At 36.4% G+C, this 12,245-nt stretch overlaps 1 protein-coding gene and 1 non-coding gene across 5 annotated transcripts in view; both read left to right on the forward strand.

Annotated features, from left to right (window-relative positions):
• ADRA1A (adrenoceptor alpha 1A) overlaps positions 1-12,245 on the forward strand; it is a 108,717-nt gene that overhangs the window by 67,314 nt on the left and 29,158 nt on the right. The gene's annotated exons all lie outside the window — the stretch shown is intronic.
• Positions 2,152-2,258, forward strand: LOC118146988 (U6 spliceosomal RNA). Its single transcript, XR_004733171.1, has one exon. It is a non-coding gene; the product is annotated as a U6 spliceosomal RNA (small nuclear RNA).

The raw sequence follows: 12,245 nt of genomic DNA on the forward strand, positions 1-12,245 counted from the left end.
TAAGTAATTATTATGGATATTATCAAATGTGTATAAAAGTAGAGAAATTATGGAATGAAGCTGATATAACTACCACCCAACTTTAATAATTGTAAACGAATTCACCAGCAGTTTTATTTCATTCAGATTCCGCACTCCACTCAGACGCTTTGGAAGCAAATTCTAGACAGCATGTCATTTCATCTGTAAATATTTAACTATTTATCACTAAACAATACTGATTTTCTTGGAAAGTATAACAGTAATACTATTATATCTAAACAAAAGACAACAATAATATTTATTATCAAATATCTTGAATTTTCTCAGGACACTTTTAGAACTTTTTTATTTGAACTGAGATCCAAATCAGGTTCATATGGTATGGTTTATATGTCTAAGCTTGTTTCCTGTACAAGTTCTCCCTTGTCTTTTTTCTTGGAATTTCCATTTAATTTTTCTTTGAATAAACAATTTTCCATAGTCTGAATTTTGCTGACTTCATCACAATGGTATCATTTAATATATTCTCCTTCTCCTTATAGTTCCTAGAAGTTGGTTATTCAACTTAGAAGGATTTATCACTTTGTCTGTTTGTTGTAAAACTAATGCTTAGGTGATATATACTTCCATCAAGACGTACATACTGTTTTATTGTTCTTTCAAAATATTACTAATAAGAGTGATTGCCTAAATTTATTAATTTATTTTATTTATTAGGGTTGCAAAATGGTGACATTCTATCATTCCACCTTCATTTATTAGTTGGAAAACACCTAGATGAAGCAACTTCCACTCATCAACCATTTGATTAACTGAGGTGTAGATTTTATAGGAAAGATGGGATATACACCTAGTTCTTTACCTATCAATTTTCAAAATAATAAGGCAGTTATCAGTTTCCTTCAAAGGTAATAAATGAAGTTCTCTTTTCCCCCAGCATCATTGAGAGCTTACTAATTGAAACAAATTATTAGTCCCTGTAGCGATTTTTAATACTTTGTGAATCCTTATTGAGTCTCACATTGTCTCGTCATTGGCCAATGGTTGTTATTCAGGTTAGTTCCTGAGTTCTTCTGACACAATACTGCAGTCTCTTATGGCTATCTGACCTGTGGCAGTAAGTCTGTTCTTGTATGTTCCCTGCCCAGACCTGGAATTAGCCATTTCTCTAAGGAGTCTTACATATTTTTTAGTAGGAGGTGGTATTTGAAGGACCTGAATATTCATTGCAACTGCACTAATCATTGCTTCTACGTTTTTTTAGAATTCAAAGCTAAGAAAAAAAGATTTTTTTTAAGAATACACCGTTTGTTTTCCAGGTAACAAATTATTATAGTACACAGGATACAAATCTTAATAAGGTGCCTTTTCCATCATTTATATCTCCTTTCTTTTCTTCTCTCATTATATTGACTTAATCTTCTAGAACACTGTTCATTAATTATAATTTTAGACATCTGTTTCTTGTTCATAATAATATTCTTCATAATCAAAGAACAGAAGAAACACTTTTGTTCTTAATTCCCTTTAATATGAAGGATGAATCCACCCTTAAATGTTAGCTAACTAGAGCTCATACGTCAAATCCAACCTGCATTCTTTTTTTTTTGGTATGGCCACATGAATTAAATACAATTTTTATATTTTTAAAAGATTTTTAAAAATCAAACAAAGAATCTATTTTGTGACACAGGAAAACTACATGAAATTCAAAGTTTAGTGTTCACAAATAAAGTTTTGTTAAAACATAGCCACACACATTCATTTACCTAACGACTATGGCTGCATTCAAGCCACAGTTGCAGAGCTGAACAACAGAAACAGAAACCACACTGCTAGCCTCAAATATTTACTATCTAGCCCTGTACTCCAAAATTCATGCAAAATTCATGAACCACAATTCTGAGGCCAGAAGAACTACACAGACTATCTATTACCAGGATCAGAGATAGCAAGTTTTTTTTCTCCTAAATTTCACTTTTTCTCCTAATTTACTCTGACAACAATGAAGAGACAGATAAAGTTGCATGAAAACGATGCAGAATCTAATGATGTATTGCTGGATACAAAAAGAGCCACCTCAGGTTACAACTTTAATCCTTAAAATGAGAGTGTTCCCTTCCTGCTAATTATTCCATTATTCCCTGATGTTTTTAATAATAAAACCCCGTGCTCGCTTCGGCAGCATATATACTAAAATTGGAACGATACAGAGAAGATAAGCATGGCCCCTGCACAAAGATAACATGCAAATTCATGAAGCATTCCATATTTTTGTGAAGGATATGAACAGACGCTTTTCAAAAGAGGACATATATGAGGCCAACAAACATATGAAGAAATGCTCATCATCACTGCTCATTAGAAAAAATGCAAATCAAAACCACACTGAGATATCATCTCACGCCAGTTAGAATGGCGATCATTAAAAAATCTGGAGACAACAGATGCTGGAGAGGATGTGGAGAAACAGGAACACTCTTACACAGTTGGTGGGAGTGTAAATTTGTTCAACCATGGTGGAAAACAGTGTGGTGATTTCTCAAGGACCTAGAAATAGAAATTTCATTGGACCCAGCAATCCCACTACTGGGTATATACCCAAAGAACTATAAATCGTTCTACTATAAAGACATATACACATGTATGTTCACTGCAGCCCTGTGTACAATAGCAAAGACCTGGAACCAACCCAAATGTCCATCAATGATAGACTGGACAAAGAAAATGTGGTACATAGTATGGAATACTATGCACCCATAAAAAATGATGAGTTCATGTCCTGTGTAAGGATTTGGATGAATCTGAAAACCATCATTCTCAGCAAACTAACACAAGAATAGAAAGCCAAACACCATATGTTCTCACTCATAGGTGGGTGTTGAACAACGAGAACATGTGGACTCAAGGAGAGGAGCATCACACACTGGGGGCAGTTGGTGGGGGTAGGGGAGAGACAGCGAGCGGTGAGGAGGGAGGGGAGGGTGAGGAGGGAGGGGAGGGTGGGGAGGGATAACATGGGAAGAAATGCCAGATATAGTATGCACCTAAAGTAAAATGAATACATTTAAAAAAATAAAAATAATAAATAAAATAATAAAACCCCAAAAGTTTGCCAGTTCCTGTCCTACTTAGTTATGGTTTGTTTTTACTTAATAGATTGGCAGATACAATGACAACTTTTATTATATTTCAACTTCATTTCCAAATGATATAAAGCTGTGGAATTGTTTTGTGGTGACAGTGGGTGGTTCATATTTTTTATTTGTTTTCTTTTGATTTGGCTCTGCTTCTCAGTTTTGGGATCAGGATTATGCTAGCTTTTAAAGTGAATTAGGAAGCTTTTTTACATACTTAAAGACTCTGAAAATACTTATATAGCATGAATATAAATTATTTGGATCCAACAATTTCTAAGGATAAATTTTGTCAATTTTTTCATCTTCTATAATCATTATAGTTTTCAGATGTCTCTTTGAATAAAATTTGACAAATATCTTCAAATTTATCAAAATTCTTCATATTATCTGTATATGGTTTTTTACTTGAAATTGCTTTCAATTCTTTCAGCATCTGAAAATATATTATTTCTCATTACTGATGGACAATTACACTTTTCCTCTTATTTTCTGGTCAGGCTTATCAGAGGCATGTCCAGTTTAAATGTACTAATTAACCCTAACAATTTTCTGGTTTTTTTTTTTTTTTTTTTTTGAGACAGAGTTTCGCTCTTGTTACCCAGGCTGGAGTGCAATGGCGCGATCTCGGCTCACCGCAATCTCCGCCTCCTGGGTTCAGGCAATTCTCCTGCCTCAGCCTCCCGAGCAGCTGGGATTACAGGCACGCACCACCGTGCCCAGCTAATTTTTTTTGTAATTTTAGTAGAGACAGGGTTTCACCATGTTGACCAAGATGGTCTCGATCTGTTGACCTCGTGATCCACCCGCCTCGGCCTCCCAAAGTGCTGGGATTACAGGCTTGAGCCACCGCGCCCGGCCAATTTTCTGGTTTTTAATTCATTAATTTTTGCTTCCTTTATTTCAATTTGTAGTTCTTTTCCAATTTATTTATTCTAGTGCCCAAATTAAGCTATTTGTGTCTTTCTTGTTTAAATATAACTCATCTAAGCATTCACAGAGAATAACTTTGACTTCTTTCACAAAGCTCTCATTTTCAGTATTTTCTAAAACATCTGTCATTGCAGTTTTGATCTACTCTTGGACTAAAAACTTGATACATATTTTATTGTCTGTATTTTAGTCACCTACTTCAAGTTAAATTATATCAATTCTTAAGCATTTTTAAAACATACATACATATACCTACATATTTGCTATCTCTTGGTACATAAAATTTAATAAGTATAGCTCTGTTGGTAAGCATGACTTTTATAAACCTAAAATAATTCTGTCTATTCCACGAAATGCCTTGTGTCATGGAGTCTGCTTTGTTTAATACTAATATTGCTCTCAGTTTTTTTTTACCTAGACTTAGTATATATTTCCAAACTGTATTATTTTTGTAACCGTCTTTTGTGTCTTTTATAAATAGTATATATTCAACATTTTTCTTAACTTAAGCTCTTAAATACAGAGCTTTAATCCATTTACATTTATTTTTATCATTCACATATTTGAACATGTTCATAATTTTACTCATGAAAGGGTAAGCATGGTTGTACTAAAAATATAAGAGTTAATAAATGGTTACAAACTCATTATTTTAATTGTATATGTTAGAGTGGTAATAATAACCAGTGTATATGACCTTACTATGTGCCAGACAGTGATGCATATATTCCTCTCTACATTAATTCATTTGATGCTCACAAAGTAAACATTTACTACATGAAGAACCTGAGTCAAAGGGTGAGTGAGAAAGTCCTGATCTAAATGTCTATGTTTTTAGTATTTCTTTGTGAAACATTGTGATGAAACTTACAGGTCTTCTTTGTGCTAGTAAGAGAGCGTCCTTCCAGCCTACATGCATTAAAAGGATTTTATCCAGGATTGGCAATGAATTCTACTTAATTTCTTTCTACATCTATCAAATTAATCATGTATTCTTCTTTTCTACCTGTTATCTTACCTGGTAAGGATATATTTAGTGGTCTAATACAAATATGGAGAAACACAAATATTGAGAAAAGATAACTAACCCATGGAAAAAATGGACAGAGGTAATTAATAAGAGCAGAAATACAAATAACTAATAAAATATAAAAAGATATCATATTTTACCTATCAAATTGGCAAAGAGCAAATAAATACATACTGCTACTGAGGATGGGAGAGGAGACATCTTCTGTATCTTGCGATGATTCAAGCAAGTTTCAAAAGCAGACCTGGGTTTCAATGCTGATGGCTGCTTTTTAGCTGTCGTTTCATACGGGCATTTATTCATCAGACTGCAAGCATACATTGTGTTCCTACTGTTTACCAGGCCCTATTCTAGTGCTCCTTGTCCTTCGGGAAATTACATTTCATGGGTGAAACAGACAATTTTTAAATGTCTCAGAAAAGGGCAAGAGCCATTAAAGAAATAGAGTGGGCTGATGTGATAGGGAGGCTGGTATTAGGGGTATTGAGAAGTAAGGACCGAAGTATCCTTTAAATGACATGTTTAGAAAATGCATCATTGTGGCATCCAACCTCACTTAACAGCCTCTGGGCTGAGACACAAAAGAGAACCCTGCAAACCCAAGGGAGGAGCATCTCAGGAAGAAGGAACATGAATGAATACAAAAGCTTTCAGTTAGGAAATCTGGGCAGTTTAAGAAGTAAAAAGAGTTTTAGCATGGCTGTTAAATGTTTTCTTGCCAAATAGCAGAAGCCAGGTCAGGCAGACCCTGGTAGTCTTTGGCATGCATGTCTATATTAGCGCTTATGGAGATAAAACATGGCTGTATAAAACAGGCTTGGCAGCACCCGACCTCACTGAACAAATGGGAAAATTAGATCAGCTGCTGCATGTGTAACTTAGGAATTGAGCATCCAGTGGGCACTCATAATTTGCTGCCATCATCATCATCATACTCTCATTACTTTTCATTGCTGCATAGGTAAAAATAGGTATATCCTCTCCAGAGACAAATTTGGCAATATGGATCAAAAACTTTACAAAATTTTTATTATATGACTCAGAATTCTTTTTCTAGAAATGTAACTTAAGAAAATACTCCAAATCTATGCACACAAATATTTTATAGTTTTTTATAATAGAGGAAAATGGAAATAACCAAAATATTCAAATTTACAGAAGTAGATAAATAAATTTTGTTATATTCATGCGATGAAATACTAAGATGCCATGAAAAAATGTGTTCTGTAATGAAAATAAAATAGCAAAATGTTCACATTACATGAAAAAAGGCTGGTCACAAAAGCATGTGCTCTAAATAAAAATCATAGTTTAAAATTTGTTCTTATTTCTAGATCGTAGCATCATGGCTGATTTTTGTACTGTGTGTGTGTGCATGTGTGTGCACATGCACCTACATGTGCATGAGGGGGCATACCGATTGTGGATATCACAGATTGTACAAATTTCGTGTATATTAATTTTGTATCTTAAAAAACATGATTTTTAAACATAGTTGCTATGACTTTCTTCAAACTGTTTTGGTGCCTAAATATAGATCAAACTTATTCCAAAAAGAAACCACTATAAATACCTATGTTAGCATGTTTCTAACAACTTATTTTTATTTCTTTAATTGACACAAAATAATCATACATATATTTATGGTGTACATTGTGATATTTTGATATATACAGTGTATAGTAGTCAAATTATAGTGATTAACAAGATGTTCATCACTTCAAACATGTATAAGATCGTTTCTTTGTGTTGGGAACATTCAAAATCTTCTCTTCTAGCTATCAAAAATATATCATAACTTTTTAAACTATAGTCATCTTATAGTGCTATAGAACACTAGAACTTATTCTTCCTATCTGTAATTTTGTATCTTTTACCCAATCTCTCCCTGTCCCCCTCCTTAGGATTCTTCCCAGCCTTCAGTAACCACTATTCTAATCTCTGCTTCTATGAGATCAATTTTTTTAGCTTCTACATATGAGAACACATGGTATTTGTCTTTCTGTTCCTGGCTTATTTTACCTAACACAATGTCCTCCAGGCTCATCTATGTTGCCACAAATAACAGAATTTCATTCTATTTTAAGGCTGAGTAGTATCCTATTGTATATATATATATATATATATATATATATATATATATATATATATATATATATATACCATATTTCTGTTATACATTCATCTGTTGATGGATACTTAGGTTGATTCCGTATCTTGGCTATTGTGAATAGGACTGCAATAAACACAGGAGTGCAGTAAACACAGGAATCAAAATACTGATTTCCTTTCCTTTGGCTGTATACACAGTAGTGGGATTGCTGGATCAGGGTAGTTCTACTTGTATCTGGTTTTTTGAGGAACCTTCATATTGTTCTTTATAATGGCTGTACTAGTTTACATTCCCACCAACAGTGTATAATAGTTCCCTTTTCTTCACATCCTCACCAGCATGTGTTATGTTTTATCTTTTTGATAATAGATATTTTTAATGCGGTTTGGATTTGCATGTATCTGATGATTTGTGACATTTTATATATTTGTTAGCCATTTGTATGTCTTCTTTTGAGAAATGTCTGTTTAGATTATTTGCCCTTTTTAATTGCATTACCACATTTTTCACTATTTAGCAGTTTCAGTTCCTTTTATATTCTGGGTATTAATCCCTTGTCAGATGCACAGCTTGTTTCCTTTGCTGTGTAGATTTCTAGTTTGATATAATCCCATTTGACTATTTTTGCTTTTGTTGCCTGTGTTTTTGAGGTCTTGTTTATTTTTTTCCAGTCCAGTGTCCTGAAGCATTTCCCTTTTATTTTCTTTTCCCTTATATTTACAATTTTCATTTTCCCTTATATTTATATTTCATCTTCCCTTATATTTCCCTTATATTTATAGTTTTGAGTCTTACATTTAAGTTTTTAAACCACTTCAGTGAATTTTTGTATAAGGTGAGAGATAGGAGTTTAGTTTTATTCTTCTGCATAGGGATATCCAATTTTCCCAGCACCATTTATCAAAAAGACTATTCTTTCCCCACTGTATATTCTTGGCACCTTTGTTGAAAAACAGCTGCAAATACATGGATTAATTCCTGGATTCTCTATTCCATTGGTCTATGTGTCTGTTTTTTTATCAGTACCATGCTGCTTTGGTTACTATAGCTTCACAGTATATTTTGAAGCCATGTAGCATGGTGCCTCTAGCTTTGTTCTTTTGCTCAGGATTGCTTTGGCCATTTGGGTTCTTTTGTGGTTCCATATAAATGTTATCCTTTTTAAAAACAATTTAGGGGACTGTCACACCCAGGGGCCTGTTGTGGGATGGGGAAGACAGATACCTAATGCATGTGGGGCTTGGAACCTGGATGACAGGTTGGTGGGTGTGGCAGGCCACCAGGGCACATGTATACGTAGGTAACAAACCTGCACATTCAGTGTATGTACCCCAGAACTTAAAGCAAAATTTTTCTAAAAAAATCTTTGTAAAGATTAAAACAAAACCTAATTTCTTAATAATTGATTCAAACTGCTTTGCTTTTGTTGTCTAAATCAGGATCTAATTTTGCCAGTGAAAATTTAGCAATAAGCACACAGCACTGCACAGTAGTAGAGAAACCAGGCAGTGGGTTGTGCAGAGTCTTAGCAAGTTCAGAGGGTACAGGGCAGAATCTGAAGACAGGTGAGCAAGCATGGCTTTGAACTCAGCTTTACTCTTACTGGCTGATTGCTTTTTGGCAAGTCATTAAACTCTCCAAGTCTCATTTTCCTCATTTGTAAAATGGGGGTAAACAATGCATACCTTACAGGGCTGAGATGGGGACGAGGTAGTGCATGAAACTACTTGGCACATTGCTGGACACATGAAAATACCACTAAGTTACATCTACTGTTAGAGTTACTATTGCTAGTGCCACCACCATCACCCTCATGGTGCTCGGGAAAACTCTCCACACGGGTTATGAGATCATGAAACTTAAAAACTTTTCAAACTGTTTTTCAAAAATTACGCCTAACTAACTTCTAGGAGGCTTTTTTTTCTATAGGTAACAAAAAGAAGAAACAAAGTGCCAGATGTGATAGAAAACCCAGGTGTCCGTGAGGAAAAATTCCAGCAAGAAATCCAATGTAATACACATGTGGCCTTAGCTCTAGAGTGGACTTAGCAGAACTTGTAGAAACTCACCTATTATTTCCCTAGTTAGACTGAACTTAGTCTTAAAAAAAAAAATCTCAAATAAATAAAATTATACCTTACCTTTCTGTAGCCATAATTCGGTAGCATTAGACAACAGACTATTCAGGAAATGTGAGCACATTTCACTCTGAATATGTCTTTTCCCAAACACTCTGAATAAGAGAAACTATCTTGAAATACATAGGAATTCTCAGAGCAGCCAACAGGTGTGACGTCTGGGTAACCATTGTATAAGCCAGAACCACAGATCCAGGGGCATCTCTGCAGGAACATGTACTCAATGTCCAGTTTCTGACCTTGGAAATTATTCCCAAATGTTAAAAAAAATAGTCAAGATAATCACTAATGACTGAGCAGGTACCCTGGAAGTAGATGCAGAGCTGCTACATGCGGAGGAGGGAAACTGATCACGGCGCTGGGATAGCAAATGAGCAGATGCTTATAGCCAGACACTGTACTTGCATGTGCCAGCAAACTGAGGCACAGAATAGGGAACAAACTTGCCCCCGTCCCTGAACCACTAAGTGAGCTATCGGGATTTCCTCCCTGGGGAACAAGAACTAAGAACAAGTCTGTTTCAGACATTGGTATATTTATGCAGCACACGAGATATAACTAGTTCTGTCATCTCTCCTTCACTTTTTCCTTCTCTCCGTATCTAAGAACTACAGGTGACATTTCTCCTTTTAGTCCTATACTTTCACTCAGACGTTGTCATAAATAACAAATCACACTTTCTGACCAATCTTACCTGATTGTTTTTTAGGCATACTTTACTAGTTGCATTTTGTCAAAGGCTTTTTGGACAGAATATAGTATGCGTGTTTTTTTTTTCATGTCCAAACATGTCTATTCTGAACAAACCTAATTATTAACATTCAAGAATTTTACTTTCGTGTTAATGATGTGAATTATACACGTGTTTGCTTCTGAAAATTAGGTCCTGGAATGTGTGATTAACTTTCTTGGATATTCTGATGATTGCCTTTGTTCTGAACTTCAGGTACTATGACACTATGCACGACTTTCACTACAAACGCAGCAAAGCAGTGAGGGACTCGCAGATAGCATCACCTAGAAATTTAAAATATGAGTTTGGGAATCAAGCCTGGATTTGAGTCTGAGCTCAGCCCCTTTCCTTAGTTGCAAATTAAACTCCTTAAGCCTCAGTTTCCTCATTCTGTAAGATGAGTTTGATAATATAGTCACATGCTGTTCTTGGGAGGATTAAAAGGGATAATGTTTGTGTAATATTTTGCATGATGTCTGGCACATAATGAGTGCTCTATAAATGTTTTATTCATAAACAAATATTTATTTAACACCTACAATGTACCAGGCATATATCTTATCTTTATGAAATTTCTATAGGGAGACATGCTGAACAAATCATCATCCACCTAATATATAAGTACAATTTCTTGAGCTATGAAGAAAAAGTTTAGGATGCTTTGACAGTATTTGATGAGAGACACCCCCACACCCAGTATGGGGTCTGAGGTATGGTGGATGGATGGAGGGGAACAAAGATCATTCCCCTGATGAAAGGGGATGTAAGCTAAGATGTAAAGGGTGAGGCCGGGTGTGGTGGCTCACGCCTGTAATCCCAGCACTTTGGGAGGCCAAGGAGGGTGGATCACCTGAGGTCGGGAGTTCAAGACCACCCTGACCAACATGGAGAAACCCCATTTCTACTAAAAATACAAAATTAGCCAGGTGTAGTGGTGCATGCCTGTAATCCCAGCTATTTGGGAGGCTGAGGCAGGAGAATCACTTGAACCCATGAGGCAGAGGTTGAAGTAAGTCAAGATCATGCCATTGCACCACAACCTGGGCGACAGAGTGAAACTCTGTCTCAAAAAAAAGAGAGTAAAGGGTGAATGGAGGGGACAGAGGTGGAGAGGACACTTCATGCAAGGAGAGGAGCAGCCTGGTGCAGACAAGTATTCCATAGATTAAGAGATCAGGGTATGTACTCCCAGCACTTTGGGAGGCTGAGGTGGGTGGATCATTTGATGTCAGGAGTTCAAAACCAGCCTGGCCAACATGGTGAAACCTCATCTCTACTAAAAATACAAAAATCAGCCAGGCAGCAGTAGCATGCATCTGTAATTCCAGCTACTTGGGAGGCTGAGGCAGGTGAATTGCTTGAGCCACGGAGGCAGAGGTTGCAGTGAGCCGAGACTGTACCACTGCACTCCAGTCTGGGTGAGAGAGTGAGACTCTGTCTCAAAAAAGAATTAAAAATTTAAAAAGAGGTCAAGGTGGCCAGAACAGTGGATAGGAAAGGGAATGAAAGGGAGGCCAGGAGAGGAAGGCAAGAGGAGATCATATGGCTTAATGGGCCATGCTGCAGACACTGGGCTTCATCTAAGAGTACTGGAGAGTGTTTGAGGCCTTTAGGCAGAAACATCACTGAATCAGAGTTGCATTCCATAAAGGTCACCTAGGGAAAAGGGAAGGTGACCCAGGCCTGCAGGCATGCAGAAGGTTTCATAGTCAGGGCTGGGTGATTTGATGTTGTGGAAAAAGTTGGAGAGTGTAGGGTTGAGGATGACAGTGGGTTTTTGGCTTGGACAACTGAGAGGAAGACTGCCAAAAGTGAAGCAGAGGAGCAAGAGTCTGTTTTGTGGGAGAGGGTGAGTTTAGTTCAATGATGTTAAGGATGAGATGGTTTGGGAACATCAGGAGGGATGTCTGGTAATTGTTGTGTCTGTTAATCGTCCTGTGTATGCAGGACTGGAGCTGAGGAGGCAGAGATGGTCTAGGCTTAAAGATTTGGGAGTCATCAGGGAAAAAAAGAAACTGAAGGCATGAAATGAATGAGCTGCCCTGACCTTGGTCTTCCCCCTAAAAGCACCAGCCAGTTCTCAGTTGATAATTCAGAAGGCTTCGTTAAGTTTGAAAAGAGCGAGGATGTCTCTTGCAAGCAAAGCTGAGCTTTCTAAATGTAGCATTTATTATGAAGG

This window comes from Callithrix jacchus, chromosome 13 (assembly GCF_049354715.1).
Source record: "Callithrix jacchus isolate 240 chromosome 13, calJac240_pri, whole genome shotgun sequence".
In the NCBI taxonomy this organism is placed as follows: domain Eukaryota; kingdom Metazoa; phylum Chordata; class Mammalia; order Primates; family Cebidae; genus Callithrix; species Callithrix jacchus.